Source organism: Eptatretus burgeri, chromosome 1 (assembly GCF_056783735.1).
Source record: "Eptatretus burgeri isolate ZD-2024b chromosome 1, Ebu_testis_v1, whole genome shotgun sequence".
NCBI lineage: Eukaryota > Metazoa > Chordata > Myxini > Myxiniformes > Myxinidae > Eptatretus > Eptatretus burgeri.
The window spans coordinates 4,002,079-4,022,315 of record NC_140961.1 but is presented as its reverse complement, the minus strand read 5'-3'; the positions used below and the strand labels follow the sequence as shown (position 1 = coordinate 4,022,315).

General features: G+C 43.7%; 1 long non-coding RNA gene across 1 annotated transcript in view; it reads left to right on the top strand.

Moving 5' to 3' along the window:
• The window catches only part of LOC147033794 (uncharacterized), a 34,608-nt gene extending 19,182 nt beyond the window's left edge, over positions 1 to 15,426 (top strand). Inside the window, exons 3-4 of the long non-coding RNA XR_015058749.1 lie at positions 14,751 to 14,939; positions 15,129 to 15,426. This is a non-coding gene — a long non-coding RNA (uncharacterized LOC147033794). The remainder of the gene's footprint in view (positions 1 to 14,750; positions 14,940 to 15,128) is intronic.
• Positions 15,427 to 20,237: the final 4,811 nt, after the last annotated feature.

Sequence of the window (20,237 nt, the reverse complement as noted above, 5' to 3'; positions counted from 1 at the left end):
ACTATTATATTGGAGTGAAAATCAGACTATATCACTATCGGAGTAAACAGAGGCAAGTTCAGAAAATAACTTGTCAAGCCAAAAGAGAGTATGAGAAGGACATGGCTCAGGATATTAAACATAATAACAAGGCTTTCTTTAAGTATATCAGGGAAAAAGAACAGGTTAGGACCAGTGTGGGTCCATTGAGGAATAGTACTGGGAGAGTGGTTGGTGATGAAAGTGAGATGGCAGGCTTAATAAACATGTATTGTTCTTCAACTTTACACAATAACAGTCAGGAGAATTGCCAATATCTGAGAGTATCTATCAAGGAGGTGAGGAAGGGCTTTTACAGAAGATCCAGGTTGGAGTGGAGGAAGGAAAGGAACAGCTCAGAAATCAAAGAGTAGATCAGGCTCCTGTTCCAGATAATATGCACCTGAAGGTATTGAGGGAGGTGGCTGAGTAGGTCAGTGAGATGTCAATGGATATTTTCAATTGTTCGCTGAAGTCAGGACAGGTACTGGAGGATTGGAGGGCAGCAAATGTAACATCATTATTTCAGAAAGGATCCAGAGAAGAATTGGGAAACTATAGACCTGGTAGTTTGACTTCAGTTGTGGGCAATGTGTTGGAGACATTAACTAAGGACCAGATGAGGAACCATTTAAACAAATACAAACTAATTAAAGGTAGTCAGCATGGGTTTACCAAAGGTAATTCCTGTTTAACAAATCTTTTAGAGTTCTATGCAGCAGTGTCTGATTGGGTGGATGAGGGAAAGGCAGTGGACATCGTACATCTCGACTTTAAGAAGGCATTTGATAAGGTACCACATCGGAGGTTGTGAGCCAAAGTGAGGGCTCGTGGAGTGGCTGGTCAGGTAGATAATTGGATTGCAAACTGGCTTAGTGATGGGAAGCAAAGAGTGGCTGTGAGTGGGAGGATGCAAGTAGCAGGGTACCTCAGGGATCAGTACTCGGACCATTACTATTCATTATTTACATCAACGATTTGCATAGTGGGGTGAAGAGTAAGCTTTTCAAATTTGCAGATGACACAAAGCTTGGAGGTAAGGTGGATAGCAGAGGAGGTGGTGATCAGATTCAGGAAAGTATTGAAACTTGCATCGATTGGGCAAAAGATTGGCAGATGGAATTTAACCTGAGCAAGTGCAAGGTGTTGGTGATGGGAAAGAACAACTTAAATAGAGATTACATGATGTCGGGGGTAATTTTGGACCGTGTCACACAGGAGAAGGACAGGGGTGTGGTAATAGATATAGGAGGTAAGCAGGCAGCACAGTGCCAGACAGCAATTGGTAAAGGAAATCTGGTTTTAGGTTATATTTGGAGGGGGATCATTTATAAATCAAAAGAGGTGGTGTTAACATTGTGGAGAAATTTAGTGAGGGCCACATCCAGAACATTGTGTGCAGTTTTGGTCACCACAACTCAAGCCGCTCTCACAACTTGACGATTTAGCCAGCATATGCCGACGTATGAAAAATTGTCAAAAACGCTGGCACACGTCGAATACGTTATGGGTTAGTTTTGTATACGTTAAGAGCATGCTAAAGCATGCTGGCATACGTCGTCGTACACTGAGCTCGTCGACAAATATTAACATGCTCAAAATTTTTCGACGTATGCCAGCGTATGACTCACACGTTCCGCATACGCTGGCCATAAGTTGTAGGCACGTTACGCGATCGTTGACACACATCGACACACGTTACTTGAAAGTTACTCATAAGTCAAATCACGTCGAGGTAATGTTTAGCGTACCTGAAAGTTATTTCTAACCTATGAGTTACGTGCTTTGAACCTATGAGTAACGTATCTCCAACACATATTGACGTATGTAGACATATTTGACGTCTTCCGGACGACCACAGAACTTACTGAACGTGTTTCTAACTTACAGCTACCGTATAATGGCGTATTGGCAGCGTTTAGGGGAATTGGTATATAAAAATGGGCTTCACAGGAGGAACCCGTCAGTGTTCCAGACTCCATGCTTTTTTTTTTCTTCGGTATGACGGTGATGTTGACACTTCGATTTCTAGTGCGGTTCTGATTTAAATCGTTGAGCGGCAGCCTATTAATTATATTATATTATAACTGCACTAGAAATCGAAGTGTCAACATCACCGTCATGCCGAAGAAAAAATAAAAAAATAAAAATATGGAGTCTGGAACACTGACAGGTTCCTCCTGTGAAGCCCATTTTTATATACCAATTCCCCTAAACGCTGCCAATACGCCATTATACGGTAGCTGTAAGTTAGAAACACGTTCAGTAAGTTTTGTGGTCGTCCGGAAGATGTCAAATACATCTACATACGTCAATATGCATTGGAGATACGTTACACATAGGTTCAAAGCACGTTACTCATAGGTTAGAAATAAGTTTCGGGTACGCTAAACATTACCTCGACGTGTTTCAACTTATGAGTAACTTACAAGTTACGTGTGTCGACGTGTGTCAACGATCGTATAATGTGCCTACTACTGATGGCCAGCATATGTGGAACGTGTGCGTCATACGCTGGCATACGTCTAAAAATTTTGAGCATGTTAAAATTTGTCGACGTGCTCAGTGTACTACGACGTATGCCAGCGTGCTTCAGTGTGCTCTTAACGTATACAAAACTTACCCATAACGTATTTGACGTGTGCCAGCGTATTCGGCAAATTTTTCAGACGTCGGCATTCGCTGGCTAAAACGTCAAGGTGTGACAGGGCCTTGACACTTCGATGTCTAGTGTGGTTATGATTTGAATCGTCGAGCGGCAGCCTCTTAATAGGCGACGCCACGTGATCGTCGACGATACGCTGCCACGCTATGCATACGTGAGACTATCGTTGAGCATAGGTTGTGAACGCCAACAACACGCAAAGCATTCGTTGGTATAAGTAATCTATAAGTTATCAAAACGTTCTGTGTACGTTACTAATACGTTTTGCATCCGTCCAACTCGTTATGAATACGCCCAAAACTTTAAAAAAAACATCAATAGTTCAGCGTACGCCAGCGTTTTACATACATTTTGATACGTTGCCATACGCTGGCTAAAACGTCAACGTGTGACAGCGGCTTCAGGAAGGACAAAGATGTCATGGAGAGGGTTCAGCAGAGGATTACTCGATGGATTCTGGGCTAAGCTCGACTCAGCTCTGAGGAGTGGCTGAAGGAGACAGGTGTTTTATACACTAGAAAGGAGGTGGTTATGAGAAGATATGATGGAGATGTTTAAGATAATGAAAGGTATAGAGAAAATAAGTGCAGATGAATTCTTTGACACAGTAGACAGTGATAGAACCAGGGGCCATAGCCTGAGAGTAAAGAAGAGGAGAGTTAAGACTGCAGCAAGGAGGGGACTTTTACTCAGAGAGTAGTTTATGCATGGAATGGTCTCCATGGAAAGGTCGTGACAGCAGAAACAGTAGATAAGTTTAAAATAGAATTAGATAGATTCCTTGAAGTTATGGAGATAGAGAGGTGTACGGATGTTGACAAGACTTTTAGGTCGTTTGAAGATTGATGGGTGATTGTGTGCATGTGTACAGAGTGCTGTTCGTGGGTGTCTCGTCAAGGGGTGCTGTGTGGTTGATGTGTTTTTTAACCAAGCCCATACCCCCTCCCCTGAGGGGTAGGGAATAAAAAAACATACAAAAACTTAAAATATATGGATTTTGAAAAAAAAATTGCAATTTCTTCTTTGCATCTTGTGTTGATAAATTAGTATGGTGTTCATGCAGGTATGATGGGCTGAATGGCCTCCTCCTGTCTGATTTCCTTGGATTTTTTTTTCTTGTATCTACAACCAGTTCAGATGGCATCAGCCCACGTGTCCTAAAAACCTGCTCCTCTGCTCTTGCTCACCCTCTCTCTGTTCTATTCACCCCTCATTTGCTCAAGGTCATCTGCCATCTTCTTGGAAATCAGCAAAAATTACCGCCCTGCATAAAAAAGGTGCAAAAACAGATCCCTGCAATTACAGACCAATCAGCATTCTCCCAATCATCAGCAAGGTTATGGAATGCATCATCGCTTCAGACATTAAATCCTTCCTCTTCTCCAATGGCTTGATTTCTGATCATCAATTTGGTTTCAGACCAGGTCACTCTACCTTGGATATGCTGCTTCTGCTCTCCCAAACAATGGATTGAGGTCCTCAATACTGGACTTGAAATCAGTGCCATATTACATATGAAATCAGAGACATATCGCGTGCTTTTGACAGCCTGGCACCCTGCCCTGCTCACCAAACTCTCTTCCTCTGGTAACCAAGGACATCTCCACTCATGGCTCACAGACTTCCTCTCCTGTCAGTCAACGTGTGGCCCGAGATGGAGTTCTCTCATCCCCTCATCCTGTTCAGGCTGGAGTTCCTCAAGGCAGTGTTCTGAGCCCTGTTCTTTTTCTGGTTTTCATCAATGATCCCTCCGACTCTCTGGAAAATCCTCTTTATCTCTTTGCTGATGACTCCACCCTCTGCCGTACCATCTGTCATCCCTCAGACCAGCAAGCCACAGCTTCTTCGCTCTCTGCAGATCTGGGTAAAATCACAAACTGGTCAAACACGTGGAACATGTCTTTCAATCTGGACAAATCTCACACTCTCACTATGTCTCTCCAAAAGGACCATTTAGAACCCCCCCTCCACCCCCCATCTACTTTCACAATAATCCACTGGAAGAAGTCCTTTCTTTCTGGCTTCTGGATCTCACTATCTGCCATGATCTTTCCTCGGAAAGCAACATTTCCAACTTGGCCTCCAAAGCCAGTCGCCGACTGGGCATCCTCCGTCGTGCAAAGTCCTTCCTTGGCCCACCTGAGCTCCTGACCACATACAAAGCTTTCAACCACAGCCTGATGGAGTACTGCTCTCCCCTCTGTGCTGGTGCTCCTGCCTCCCACCTTTCTCGGCTTCATGCTGTGGAAACCAAGGCACTTCGGATCATTGGTATCTCTGTCGTTGAGGCCGAGTCTTTGGGCCTCTCACTTTCTCACCACAGGCAGGTTGGTTGTCTTTCTGTCTTCTGCCATCTCCTCTCTGGTCTCGCCCCTCCCCTGCTCTTTCTGCGATATGTCCCACCCCCTATATTTCTGCAGGACTCTGAAGGTCTGGCAGCAACCCCCTTATGGTAAAACTTCCAAAATTACGAATCACTGCTCACCTTCACTCTTTCATTCCTTCATTTCTCAAGGTCTGCCAGCAACCCCCCCTCCCCCACCTTTGGAATAAACTCCCACACTCTCTTCAATCCCATTCTTCACTCCAGGTCTTCAAAACAGCTGTTGAGCACCACCTCTTATCTTCACCCATCCAAAACCACGATCTTTTCTTCCCCCCTTAATCCACTCCAAACCCACCTCCTTCAAATTCCCTGTCTTCCTTCTCTAAAGTTCCCTGTCATGTAAGGTCCTGAAAGTCCCTGTAGTGTCCATCTTGTATACCCCGTGTTCCCCACTCCATCCCTCTCCCTTCCACAGATCTCCTCATGTCTCTGTTCCCCACTGTTTTGTTCTTGCCTCTCCCACCCCTCTTGTCTCCTGCCCACCTTGCTGTGCATTGTGTGTTAGCTCTCATATGAGCCTCGACAATTATACAAAAATAAATAAATAAATAAAAATGAAGGACGTGATCCCTTTGTTATAGCCAGTTTTGAAATGCAAAAACGTAAGAAAAAGTCACAGGGGGGCAATCACATACTGGGAGAAATTATCCTTAAACCCTACCTAATTTACTACAGCACCGCCCTCATGTGGTGACAAGTAACACTTGAGCTCACAGTGTCCCTACTTAATTTACACCGAGATGTCTCCCACCCCACACATCCACGGACCAAGCATCTCTCCACACTCCTATCTTTCCTATGAAATTCCTCCATCTATCCCACGAACATCACAATATCATCATCAATTTAAGAAAGAAATAAGGATAAGGTCGAATGGGGATCCGTCCATATGATTCCTCACAAATTTGTCAACAGATTATTATTATTAGGTCGTGAGAAAGTAAACAACATCAGTACCACTTCATCCCTGTGTTGTTGGTTGTATTTTGTCCAATTTTTCTGTGATTTACCATACCTTGTCGTGGTGTATTGTCGAATTTGTGTCCATGTGTGTCTGGCCTACTCCACAAGCTCTCAGCTAGTGGGCATGCTAATTCTGTCTCTGATCTGAGCCCACAATCCTCTTTTTGGCAGTGTCTCGCGTAGCCAACGCTGCTCATAGAGAGCTCGGCGTTGTTCTTCCTCCTCTTCCTCCTCCTCCTCCTCTTCTTCTTCTTCTTCTTCTTCTTCTTCTTCTTCTTCTTCTTCTTCTTCTTCTTCTTCTTCTTCTTCTTCTTCTTCTTCTTCTTCTTCTTCTTCTTCTTCTTCTTCTTCTTCTTCTTCTTCTTCTTCTTCTGAAGACAAAACCTTAACCTCTAGGACTCGGCTCTTGTATATGCAAGATCCGGATCTCCTTAAATACTCAGCACATGTACACATCCTCGCATTGACGGTGCCTTTTGAGAGCGTCTATCATGAACTTTGAAATTTATTCCGGACATTTGCTTTAAAGTTTCGAAAAGTTCACGTTACTATTTAAAGATTATTCCATTTATCGTATTGTAATTTCGTAAATACACTATTTATTTCGTAAATACACTATATATCGTAAATACGTAAATACATTATGACGGGTCTCGTTATTGGCTTAATCAAGGCACGTGACGAAATATCGGAAGTTGCTGTTGTTGTTGTTGTTTTGTTGTTGTTGTTTTAGCCGACAAAACCTTTCGGATGCTGCTCTTGGACACATTTGTCCTTGTTCCATTAAGTGTTCTCCTTTCACGCTCCTCAACTTTATTATTTCCTCTTTGTTTCGAAAAACCCCCCAAAAAACATGAACTCAATCTGCCTGTTATTTCCTTATTTCTTTCATTCTTTTTTTCTTCCATTCTCAACGGATCCCAAATGAACGAGCATTCCTCCTCATTTAATTAATTTGCTTCATACTTTAAACGCCTTTCACAACATTTTGTGATGATTGATTTTCCTAATCACTCCATCACAAAGACCCCACGTGTTATTCCTCTTCTCATTCACATAGTTTCCTTCCCAAAACTTTCAAATTCACAAATGTTTGGTCCATCGATCACACCCCCCACCTCTCCCCCCCCCCAATACCTATAGCATACCTATAGCATGATTTTTATCCATGCAACCATCAATAACTCATTTCACCAGTCTCGTGATGTCTGTCTTCATGTATCTGAGTTGGCGATGATGAGAAGTCAAGTGCAGAGATTGCTTGCAAGTGACAATCAACTCCACTTGGTCATTCCTCTTTTTTTTCCCCCCACCTGTGGAACAAACTTCCACATTCTCTTCAATCTCATTCTTCCTTCCAGGTCTTCAAAACAGCTGTTCACCACCATTTCAGATCATCCTCCATCCAAATCACCCCTGTTGCCCCTCCCATCCTTCAACTCCCAAGCCCACCTCCTTCCAAATTTCCAGTTATTCCTTCCTAAAAGTTTTTTTCTCTATCCTCTACCCCGTGCATCCTCCTCCACACCTCTTTCCTCCCCACTTCTCTTATTTGCCCAATGAGCAAGTTGCCCATGCCCGTATGGGATTCTAAACGGGGTAGGGATGGAGACGGCAAAATGCAAATGGCTTCTTCTGTCATCGACCCTGCAAACTGGGAGCAACAATTCTTAGTTATTGCCACATCTGATGCAATTTTAATGCTCTCCTGGTGGTGAGGTGCTCCATTTGAAGCTGTTTGTTCAATATATGTAGCTTTTTGATGCCTCGGGTCCATACTAAAAAAATGTATTTGGTGTCAAAGCCAGTGACCAATTGCAAACGAATATTTGGATTCTCCCTCAATGTTATCATTTAACCTTGCTGTTGGTGTTTCCCGCTTCTTTCTACTGTTCCTTTTGTCTGTTGCATCCTGATCCATTCAGTGTTCATGCTCTTCCACAAGCCTTGACCTTGTAGAAAAAATACCTCCTCTTCACATACAGTAACAGTGTAAAATACTGCCCTTCATGGCAGCACCCTCCCCCTCATCATTTCCCATGCCTTCCCAAATCTACCCCTTCTCTTCCCCCCCCCCTTCAGCATCCCACCACCTCATGTCCTCCCCCTCTTTCTGCTTCTCCTCACCCTGCCCCTCCCATATTCCCACTCACTCCACAACCTCCCATCCTCCCCCTCATCCCACCGAGCTGTGCCAGCCAACATCACCACATTACATAAACATGGTGCCAAAACTGATCCCCTTAACATCAGACATATTCGCTTCCTTCTAATCATCAGCAATATCATGGAATCCATCATCACAGGGGATATGAAATCCTTCGTTTTCTCCAACAGCCTCATCTCAGATCATCAATTTGATATCAGACCAGGTCACTCCACCTTGGACATTTATACTTTTTTGTATACCATGTCGAGGCTCGTGTAAGAATTAACACACAGAACATATAACAAAGCAGGAGGCAAGAGGGTAGGAGATGGAAGCATAAAATAGTGGGGAACAGAGATATTCGGAGATCTGTGGAAGAGAGAGGGATGGTGCGGGGTACCATGCGGTATGCAAGATGGACACAACAAGGTCTCTCAGGAAGGAAAGCAGGGACTGTGAAGGAGGTGGGTTTGGGGTGGATTAACGGGGGTAGAAAAGATCAAGATCTTGGATGGGGGAAGATATGAGATGGTGGCGAACGGATGTTTGGAAGGCCTGGAGGGAGGAGTGGGATTGAAGAGAGTGTGGGAATTTGTTCCAGAGTTGGGGAAAAAGAGGAATGAAGGAGTGAAGTTGAGCGGTAATTCTTGATTTTGGCAGTGTCACCAGAGGGGGTTTTTGGCGGACCTTGAACGCCCTGTGGAATTATATGGGGAACAGAGCACAAACAGAGCAGTTGGGGCAAGGGCAGAGAGGAGATAGTAGAGGACAGAAAGACCACCGACCTGCCTGCAGTGAGAGAGTGAGAGAACAAAAGACTCGGTTTCATCGCGGGAGATAACAATGATCCTAAAAGCCTTGGTTTCCACAGCATGATGCCGAGAAAGGTGAGAGACAGGAGCACCATCCCAGAGGGGGGGTCAGTACTCCATCAGACTGCGGATGAAGGCTTTATAAGTGGGTAGAACCTCAGGTGTGCCTAGGAAGGACTTTGCACAATGTAGGATGCCCAGTCGGTGACTGGCTTTAGGGGTCAGCTTGGAAATGTGGCTTTCCCAGGAAAAATTGTGGCAGATAGTGAGGCCCAAAAGCTTGAATGAAAGGACCTTTTCAAGGGGATTGTTGAGAAAGTAGATGGGGATGTTTCCAGACAGTCCTTTTGGAGAGACATATTGAGAGTATGGGATTTGTCAGGATGGAAAGAAATGTTCCAAGTGTTTGACCAGCTTGTGATTTTATCCAGGTCTGCAGAGAGTGAAGAAGCTGCTGCCTGCTGATCAGAGGAATGAGAGATGGTATGGCAGAGGGTGGAGTCATCAGCAAAGAGATAAAGAGGATTTTCCAGACATGCTGATTCTGCTCTCCAAACAATGATGGAGAACGTCAATGTGAGTTATGGGAGCATGGCCGTCTCTCTGGACATATCTCAAGCATTCAGTACGATCTGGTAACCCGCCTTGCTTTCCAAACTTTCTGACTTTGGCATCCAATGGCACCTCTAAACACGGCTTCTTCTGTTTTTGTAGCCAGCATGTGGCTCTCAATGCGATCCTCTCATCTCTTGCTGCCAAGGCTGGAGTGCCCCAAGGCAGTCTCTTGGAGCAAGTCCTATTCCTCAACTTCCACTGAAGCTTATGGTGAGGCAGTTGCTCTGGAACAACTTGCCTTCTCTTCCCGGAAAGCAAACCCGGCCGAAAGCGATCTCAGCTCATTCTCCAAAGTCCGTCAACAAGTGTCTGTCCATTTTCAGGAGAACCAGAAAGCAACACCTGTCCAACTTCAGGATTGAACTTTCAAACTTGTCTTCCTCCTCTAAAACGTGGTGGTGCCTTGTCAAGTTGGTCTCTGGTGTATGCTCCCCTTCTGTCCCATCCCTCCTTTGAAATGGTCCCACAGCTGACTCTACTTGTGAGAAGGCTGAGTGCCACAAGTCTGTGTTTGCTTCTCGATCTTGTGACCACAACCTCTCTCTCTGTGTACCCACCCTTCCCAGTTGTACCCAACTGGTCCTGGACCCTGTGTTTCTTGCACCTAAGAAGGTGGAAATATTTCTGGTAACCATAGACTGATTCTGCAACTGGACCAGATGGCATCAGCTCACATGTCCAAAGAACCTGCACTGCTGCTCTTACACATCCTCTCTCTGCCATTTTCACCCTATCATTTCCCTTAAGTCATAGTCCATCTGCTTGTAAATCAGCCAACATCCAATGACCTCACTTCGAAAACTTCCAACTGGAGGCAAAGTCATGGAATACATCATCACAGTTGATATGAAATCCTTCCTTTTCTCCACCAACGTCATCTCAAATCATCAAATTGGTTTCAGACCAGGTCATTCTACCTTGGGTATGCTGCTCCTACTCTCCCAACAATGGATGGAGGACCTTGGTGGCAGATATGAGATCAGGGCCCTCTCAAAAGACATATCCAGAGCTTTTGATACAGTCTGCTATCCTGCCTTTAGTAGTCACATGAAGGTAGCCACACGTTGCCGACCCTGTAGCCAACGTGAGGCTCTCCACTGAATCCTTTCATCTTGTCTCCCTGTTATTGCTGCATTCCCCCAAGACAGTGTTCTGAGCCCAGTCCTAATCTTCACCAATGATCTTTCTGACTCTGTAAAATCCCCTTTATATATTTGCTGAGAACTCTATACTCTGCCGTGACATTGAAAAGGGATGCCATGACGTCCCTTTTCCTTCAGACGGGCAGGCAGCAGCCTCTTCCCTCTCAAAAGACCTTGACACAATCACAACATTTGGAATGTCTTTCATTCTTGACAAATCCCGTACACTCACTATCTCTCTCCGAAAGAACCATCTGGCAAACCCTCCTATCTACTTTCTGAACAATCCTCTTGAGGAAGTTGTCATTCGAACTCCTGGGTCTCGCTATCAGCCACGATCTTTCTTGGGCAAAACACATTTCAAAGTCTGCGTACAAAGCCAGTCACCTTTCTTAGCACATCTGAACTGTTATCCACCTCCAAGGCCTTCATCCGTGGCTTGATGGAGTACTGCTCTCCCCTCTGGGCTGGCACTCCTGCCTCACACCTTGCTCAGCTTGACGTTGTCATGGAAACCAACACCTTCAGGAAAATTGGAATCTCCTGCGATTAAGCTGTCGCTGGATATATTGCTTTCAGGTTGCAGACAGCTCAGTGGTGTCCCTTTCTTCTCTCACCTCCTCTGATATGTGAAACACCCTGCAACCCATGCAGACTTTTTGGAACATCGGCCACATTTTCCGTCCAATCACCATGTAACTTTGTTGAAACCTCCATGGGTAGGTCCTCATATGTTGAAAGTTTTGTTTCAATCGCTCAAGCGGTTTTGCAGAAAATGCTTTTAAAAGCGAATAAAGATGAAAAAGTGAGGGTGGAAGAAGTGAGGTTCTGAGCCGACGTTCAACAAACAGCATGGTCAAGGATGGTTGTGAACACCTATTACTAGTCATGTTTTCTTCTTAACCCCCCCCCCCCCCTGATGTGAATTGTGGGTCTTACTTCCAACAGCACAGACATCCTTTCAAGACTAGTTTAAACCCAGTAATATTATTTATTATTGAAATGCACACACCAGTTGAGTATCAACAATTTTCATACATCTCAAACGTTAAACCCACATTTATTGATGAGGAATAACGAACGTCCTGTCGATTCGATTTCCATTTATGTGGGATTCTTAAATCGGTCGAAGTTGAAACTCTACGGCTCAAACAGGCAGCACTTTCCTTCCTGATTGCAGGAGGGTAACTGTCTGACATCTGCAAGGACAGATGGTGTGGGAATGCATTTCTACCCATGGTGGAAGACGCATTCACATATTTTTCACGTTTTTTTTTTTTTAACGCTTTTTTGTTGTTGTTTAATCTCTATTTAAACTACATTAGTTGTGGACACAGAATTCAATTCCACTCCTCTTAAAATCGACTGCTTATTTTCCTTTTTTGTCATCAGGTTTGTGATCTCCAAGGCATTTCATGTGCATTACCTTCCAATGATACCTGCTTTATTTTGTTGTTTAGAAACCCTTAGCTACTTTCAGTTTTATTAGATCATTAATCAGCATCCTTATATTGCCCATAATCTCTTTAGAAATACCACCGCTCTGACAAAAAAAAATTATTGACGCCTTTGGGTGGCATTTATTGTTGTGCTAAACCTGACGCGCTGCTCCAAAAAGCAATTTGACCAAAGATATTCGGTTTGTTTGTTTGTTTTTTGTGGAACTTTCTCTGTATAAATGTTCAATGGGGAGGCTTTGCAGTGAGCAGCAGCGAGCCTCGACAGTGAACGGGATGGAGGATGGGAGGCCCCAAGGAGGTTTTTCAGTGTCTCACTCGTCACAATATGAGTGAGTGCATTATTAAACATTCCCACGGTGCTTTGGTCAGCCTGGTACATAGTCCATTGCAAAATTGTCCACACACCTGCCACTAAACCATTCCTGACATTAGATTGGTGATTCTTCAGTTTGTATATCGCAACACACCATTTGTGTGATCAAAAGAAATATTTGTGCAAGTTCATCCACAATGATCATGACACTTGTGGTTGTGTCGGTTTATTCACAATGTGTTATGGTACTTATGGTGCAGGTTTAAAAAAGTTTCACTTCGATCTGTTCAGCCATTTCAGAGAAGAAGATTTTCTAAACGTTTAAAAAGAAAAAAGGCTGCCGAACCACATAATTGATGATGTCATCAATTTTTTCCATCAATTATGACATCAAAACGAAGGCACCTATGACGTCATACGAAAAATCAGACTTGTTCCACATGCGGAGTACTTGTCACATGCCAAGTTTCAATTTTTTTCCATGGTGGGTCCAAAGGTTTTCTTTTTTTCAAACACGGCTGCTACACCACGTGACCCATGATGTCATAATTATCATTAAAACTTTCCACATGGGTAGTTGCTCCGATGTTGAAGATTTCATGTCAATCCACCAAGCGGTTGCAGAGAAAAACCGTACTCACGTTCTGTACCGACAAACAAACAAACAGACAAACGGACCCAAACGCAATATCCTCTCCTCTAACGAGGGTAACAATGCAGAGCTTTGCCAGGGTTCAGCTGGCCCCTTTCAAACAACAAGCCATTGAGTTGGATTAATGGATGAAATCAACAGGATGTTGAAGTGCACTAACCGCTGTGGGAAGTAAGGAGAAGCTGACGTTTCTGGCATTAACCCTTCATCAGATCAAAAGACAGCACATATATTTTATTGTCAATGAATGAGATGGAATGGTAGCATTTGTTCTCTATTTTTCGAGTACGTATAGCTAAAGTGTTGAGGATAATTTACTGATGGTGATCCATGCTGCATTGTTTGGAGGGAGGGAGGAAGGGGTGGTTATCCAGCTGCTTGAAGCTGGTATCACAAATGGTGAAATGCCAAACACAGATCCTGTGCACAGTACCATTGTTCTGAAGGAAGAGCAAGCACACCTGTGAACAATGGCCCCTCAGCATTTGTCCTTGATAGCTTGCCACAATCGTTGCATGGAGTCGACATATTATTCCCTTTGTGATGTTTTTTTTTCTGAGGCATATACTTAAGGTGGATATCAGCAGGATTCAATGCGTGTCATCGTAAAATGAGGCCATGATCAAACTGGGTGAAGATAAGGTGTGAAATATCTCAAGTGGTGGTGATCCATTGTGCTCCATTGTGTGGATCCTTTCCATGATCATATTATACCCAGAGATCTGTTTCCCGTTTGTTTCAAGATAATAGTGGTGAACCCACATTTCGTTACCGGTTATCAGCCGAGCGATAAAGTTAACTGGAACTCCGTTGAACAGTTCGAGTAGCCTGAGTAGATGATAAATAGGGTTTCTGGGACGCCCATTCAAATGAATGGGGGAAAAGGGGAAAACTTTCTGACCCAAGCCCCAAAAGCTCAAAATAGGACTCATTTTCTCCCCACATATCCCCTTCCCTCCCATACAAGCAAATGTAAAATTGAGACTCATTTAATTTTCTTTTAACATTCATTTCCATCGAGTATATTCACTTTATCTCTTCAAGCACGAAAGAAAGGGAAGTTCACTATCCCTCCTTAGGTTCTGTAAAATTGGGAAGTGCCTTGAAGAGCACAGTCGTGCTGTGGAAATGAGGAAGTATTCTGTGCCCATGTCTCTCATGGTTATATCTTAAATCATCAGAACACTAACAGAACAAAGTTTAGCTTAAAGCAAACAAAATAAGATATTTAAACGTAAGTTTCAGATGAAAGAAAAGATAAAATCTCTATTTCAGCCCTCACACCCGAACCAAGTCAAAAAAGCCCGAAGTCATTTCCTTTGAGACACACCCTGAAAACCCCATTGTTGTGTAATCTCCCATGATGTCATCAACTCGGACTATTTATTGCCAAGGCGAACTGAACTTCGTATGTTTTGTTTAGAGAATGGATTGTGCAGAGGAGGCCTCTGACCTTGCGGATCAATCGTTTTCACAAGAGGAGAAGTGAGATCCTTAAACCAATTCATAATTTGCTGTTTTATGCAGAATTAAATCACTATACAACAAATAATTATTGTATGTTTTTTCTCACAGGTTGTCCCCAATAAGAACATCGTTGATAACTGATCTGGAAAATGAGGTATTTGAATATCACGAGGAATGGCAAAAAATGAATGACTTCCTTAAACACATTCAATCGTTCAGAAGGGAATTGAATGACATTATTGTTGGCTGGAAAGAAGTCCTCTCACGTCCTCTGACCTTGAATGAGTTGAGTCATAGGTGAGAAATGATCCCTCTGTCTCTCTCTTTGTGTGTCTGTGTGTCTCTGTGTGTGTCGGTGTGTGTCTCTGTCTGTGTCTTTGTCTCTGTCTTTGTCTCTCTGTGTCTCTCTCTCCGTCTTTATTTCTGTCTCTATGTCTCTGTCTATATCTCTCTTGAGTGTTCCTCATTATTATTATTATTTTTCAGTTTAAACACCTGTCTGGATGAACCGAACACACAACTTAATCTTCTGGAGGAATCTGACATGACACTCAATCTTCTGAAGGTAAACGTTTCATTTATTATTTTATTAATATCATGATATAATCATCTTTATATACCCTAATTGTTCTTCACTCTTTGTTTTGAACAAAATATGTTGATGGAGTTTCAAAATCACAAACCATCAGACTGCTGCAAAAGAAGATTTTGTTCCATGTTTTTACTTTTATTTAATTGTATATGCTTTCCTTATAATTATCTGATTTTGAATTACAAAAAAAGAATGAAGGAGATGTAAAGGGGTTGGGGTGGTGGGGGGGGGGGTTGGGGGAGGGTTAGAGTTGGGGGGTAGGTGCGCTCCCCCAACGACCCACCACCCCCCTCATCCCTTTCCCCTCTCCTCCCCATGTGTGTGTGGGGAAGGGTGGGGGTGGGATGAGGGGGTGGTGGGTCAAAGGTGGGGGCACACAGGGGGTGGGACTTGTGTGGGTGGGTGGGACTTGTGTGGATGTGGCTTTTATGAGTGGGGTTTGCATGGGTGGGGTTTGCATGGGTGGGGTTTGCATGGGTGGGGTTTGTGTGGGAGGGGCTTGCGTAGGCGGGGTTTGTGTGAGTGGGGTTTGCGTGGGTGGGGCTTGTGTGGGTGGAGTCAAAAATGGGCGGAGTTAAAAAAGGGGTGGAGTCAAATAAATTTCTTTTTTCAAATTACCTTTGTCTTTTGTAATCCCTGTGAATAAAATGAACCGAAAATCTCTTCCCCCTTTAAATCACATAATTTGTAAGTCCAAGGAACTGTACCGATGACATCAACAATTTTAAAAAGTTAATTTATCCATCGCTTGGTATAACCTTTTTCAAAATTTGATTTCCACCTATATATTCTTCCTATATCACCAACTTTGAACTTGGGCTTTCTGACATTAATCTCTTTTTCATATTTTAATTTTGTAAATGTTTCTGATGGCTTCGTTTTCGTTGAGGGATGAATCGTGTCATTGTACTTATCTACAATGTCCTGAATTAAAGACAACCATTGTTGAGAACCGAGTTGAGTGAATTTTTTATATAATCTCTCTTTTAAAGTGCGATTAAAATGCTCAATAACAACTGCTTTTTCGACATTAAAGGTGCTGTATAATGTAATGTTGTTATTTTAAAGAAAATTCATAAATGTTTTGTTGTAAAACTCCGTTCCCTCATCGGTCCACAATTTTTTCGGTTTGCTCTTGCTTTTATTAAATATCTGTTGAAAGGCTAACATAAGAGTATTTACCTGTTTTGTTTTTTAAAGGGACAATCCATGCATATCTACTCCTCAAATCGATAAGGTTAAAGCATTCTTGTACCCCTTATCATTATTGAGTTCAATCAAATCAACAGACCAGATATAATCAACTACCTTGGACTAAACCTTCCTTCCATGAAACTTTGTGATTATTGGTTTATATAATTCATCAGCTAATTGCTCTTCAATCTTAATGACATCATTAGAGCCTATAAGTTTTTTGAATTTCCAACCCCAAGTTTCAATTTAGCATTGATCATCTTCTTCACGATGAACCGATCAACTTTTTCTCTCAAGGTTGGATTTTGTATCAGAGACAAATGATACAACATTTGTCTATCGGCTTCATGTTTTTCTTCCAACGTTGTGATATTTCCATAATCAATATTGTGCCTCATGCACACTTCATCAACCCTATTGATAGGTTTGCTCCACGGTTTAGGATTGTCAGCCTAATCTAATCTTTTATTCAAGTTTATTCCTGGACCACAGAAAGAATAACCTGGTAGATGTAATTCCCCTGGTATTCCAGTTGTTCTAAATTTACTTCCTGACAAAAACTTTTGCATATCTCCCCCTCGTTTGTGTTTGGTGATGAATTCACTCTTTTTTGAGCCACACACCGAACATGTACCTTTTTGTATAACCTTATTATTTTTACTTTTAACATACAAGATATTTTTACTCTTGGTTTTCTTTTTACATTTGAGACAATAACTCATTTATTTACGTGAAAAATTCTGACAGAGTGCGAAAAACTTTTTAGTTTCCAACATGCACATTTGAATCTTAATTTTTCAAACAGAAAGAATCCTGAGAAATGTATTCACTCTTCTTCTTACTCTTTTGGCTTGCTCCCATTAGGGGTCGCCACAGCGGATCAACCGTCTCCATTTCGCTCTATCCTCCACATCTTCCATTGACACTCCAACCACCCGCATGTCCGCCCTCACCGCATCCATGAACCTCTTCTTTGGCCTTCCTCTTCTCCTCCTGCCTGGCGGCTCCATCTTCAACATCCTTCTCCTGATATACTCCGCTTCCCCCCTGTGCACATGTCCAAACTATCTCAATCTCGCCTCTCTCACTTTGTCTCCAAACCGTCCTACCTGCGCTGTCCCTCTAATATACTCATTTCTTATCCTATCCATCCTCGTCACTCCCAACGAGAATCGCAACATCTTTAACTCTGCCACCTGGAGCTCCGCTTCCTGTCTTATTGTTAGTGCCACCGTCTCCAAACCATACAACATAGCTGGTCTCACTACCGTCTTATATACTTTCCCCTTCACTCTTGCAGCTACCCTTCTGTCACAAATCACTCCTGCAACTCTTCTTCACCCACTCCATCCTGCCTGCACTTTCTTTTTCACTTCTCTCCCACACTCTCCGTTACTTTGGACAGTTGATCCCAAGTATTTAAACCAATCCACCTTCCCCACCTGAACTCCTTGCAACCGCACCATACCACCACCCTCCCTCTCATTTACGCACATGTACTCCGTCTTACTCTGACTGACTATCATTCCCCTTCTCTCCAGTGCGTACCTCCACCTCTCAAGGCTCGCCTCAGCCTGCTCCCTACTCTCCCTACAGATCATGATGTCATCCGCGAACATCATAGTCCATGGAGACTCCAGTCTGATCTCGTCCGTCAACCTTTCCATCACCATTGCAAACAGGAAAGGGCTCAGAGTCGATTCTTGGTGCAATCCCACTTTAACCTTAAACCGGTCCGTCATTCCTACCGCACACCTCACCGCTGTCACACTGTCCTCATACATATCCTGCAAGATCCTCACATACTTTTCCACCACTCCTGACTTCCTCATACAATGCCACAACTCCTCTCTTGGCACCCTATCATAAGCTTTCTCTAAATCCACAAACACACAATGAAACTCCTTCTGGCCTTCCCTATACTTCTCCATCAACATTCTCAAAGCAAACATTGCATCAGTGGTGCTCTTTCCTGGCATAAACCCATATTGCTGCTCACAGATCGTCACCTCTCCTCTCAACCGAGCTTCCACTACTCTTTCCCACAACTTCATCGTGTGGCTTACCAACTTTATCCCTCTGTAATTTCCACAGCTCTGCACATCACCCTTATTCTTGAAAATCGGAACCAGTACACTTAATCTCCTTTCCTCCGGCATCCTCTCACTTTCCAAGACTTTATTAAACAATCTGGTTAACAACCCCACTGCCATCTCTCCTAAGCACTTCCATGACTCCACTGGTATACCATCTGGGCCAACCGCCTTTCCACTTTTCATCTTCTTCATAGCAGTCCTCACTTCATCCTAACTGATCCACCCCACTTCCAGATTCACTATCTCCACCTCTTCCAACCTTCTCTCTCTCATTTTCTTCATTCATCAGCTCCTCAAAGTACTCCATCCACCTTCTCAACACACTCTCCTCGCTCATCAGCACATTCCCATTTGCGTCCTTTATCACCCGAACCTGCAGCACATCCTTCCCAGTTCGGTCCCTCTGTCTTGCCAATCGGTATAAATCCTTTTCCCCTTCTTTTGTATCCAACTTCTCATACAGCTCGTCATATGCCTTTTCCTTGGCCTTTGCCACCTCTCTTTTTGCCTTTCGCCGCCACTCCTTGTACTCCTGCCTACATTCTTCATCTCTCTGACTATCCCACTTCTTTTTCGCCAACCCCTTCTTCCTTATACTTTCCTGTACTTCCTCATTCCACCACCAAGTCTCCTTATCTTCCTTCCTCTGTCCAGATGTCACACCAAGTACCTTCCTAGCTATCTCCCTCACAACTTCTGCTGTCGTTGCCCAATCATCCCACCCATCTTTACCACCATCCAACGCCTGTCTCACCTCCTCCATAAATTTCACGCAACAGTCTTCCTCCTTCAGCTTCCACCATCTGGTCCTTGGTTCAGCCCTCACTCTCTTCCTCAACCTCACCTCTAAAGTCATCCTACAGACCACCAATCGATGCTGTCGAGCTAAACTCTCCCCTGCCACCACCTTACAGTCACTAATCTCTTTCAGGTTGCCTCTCCTACTTAAGATGTAATCCACCTGTGTGCACTCTCCTCCACTCTTGTATGTCACCCTGTGTTCCTCCTTCTTCTTGAAATACGTATTTACCACTGCCATTTCCATTCTTTTTACAAACTCTACCACCATTTGCCCTTCCACATTTCTCTTGTTTTGACCGTACCTCCCCATCACCTCCTCATCCTCTTTAATCCCTTCCCCAACATGCCCATTGAAATCTGCTAACTTCATCTAACTCACTCCAGAAATCTTCTTTATACTCCATCTCACACCCCATATGTGGGGAATATGCACTGATGACATTCATCATCACCCCTTCAATTTCCAACTTCACACTCATCACTCGGTCAGACACTCTCCTCACCTCCAATACCCTCTTGACATAATCTTCCTTCAGGATTACCCCGACACCATTTCTCCTCCCATCCACACCATGGTAGAACAGTTTGAAACCACCTCCAATGCTCCTGGCCTTACTCCCCATCCACTTGGTCTCTTGTACACACAGTATGTCCACCTTTCTTCTCTCCATCATATCAGCCAACTCTCGCCCTTTGCCAGTCATCGTCCCAACATTCAGAGTTCCAAGTCTCACCTCCACACTTCTACCCTTCCCCCTCTCCCACTGCCTCCGGACTCGCCTTCCCCGTCTCCTTCTCCTCCTTCGCCCAGCAGTAGCACATTTTCCACTGGTACCCTGCTGACCACCAGTACCGGTGGCGGTCGTTGGTAACCCGGGCCTCGACCGATCCGGTATGGAAATTCGTTTTGTT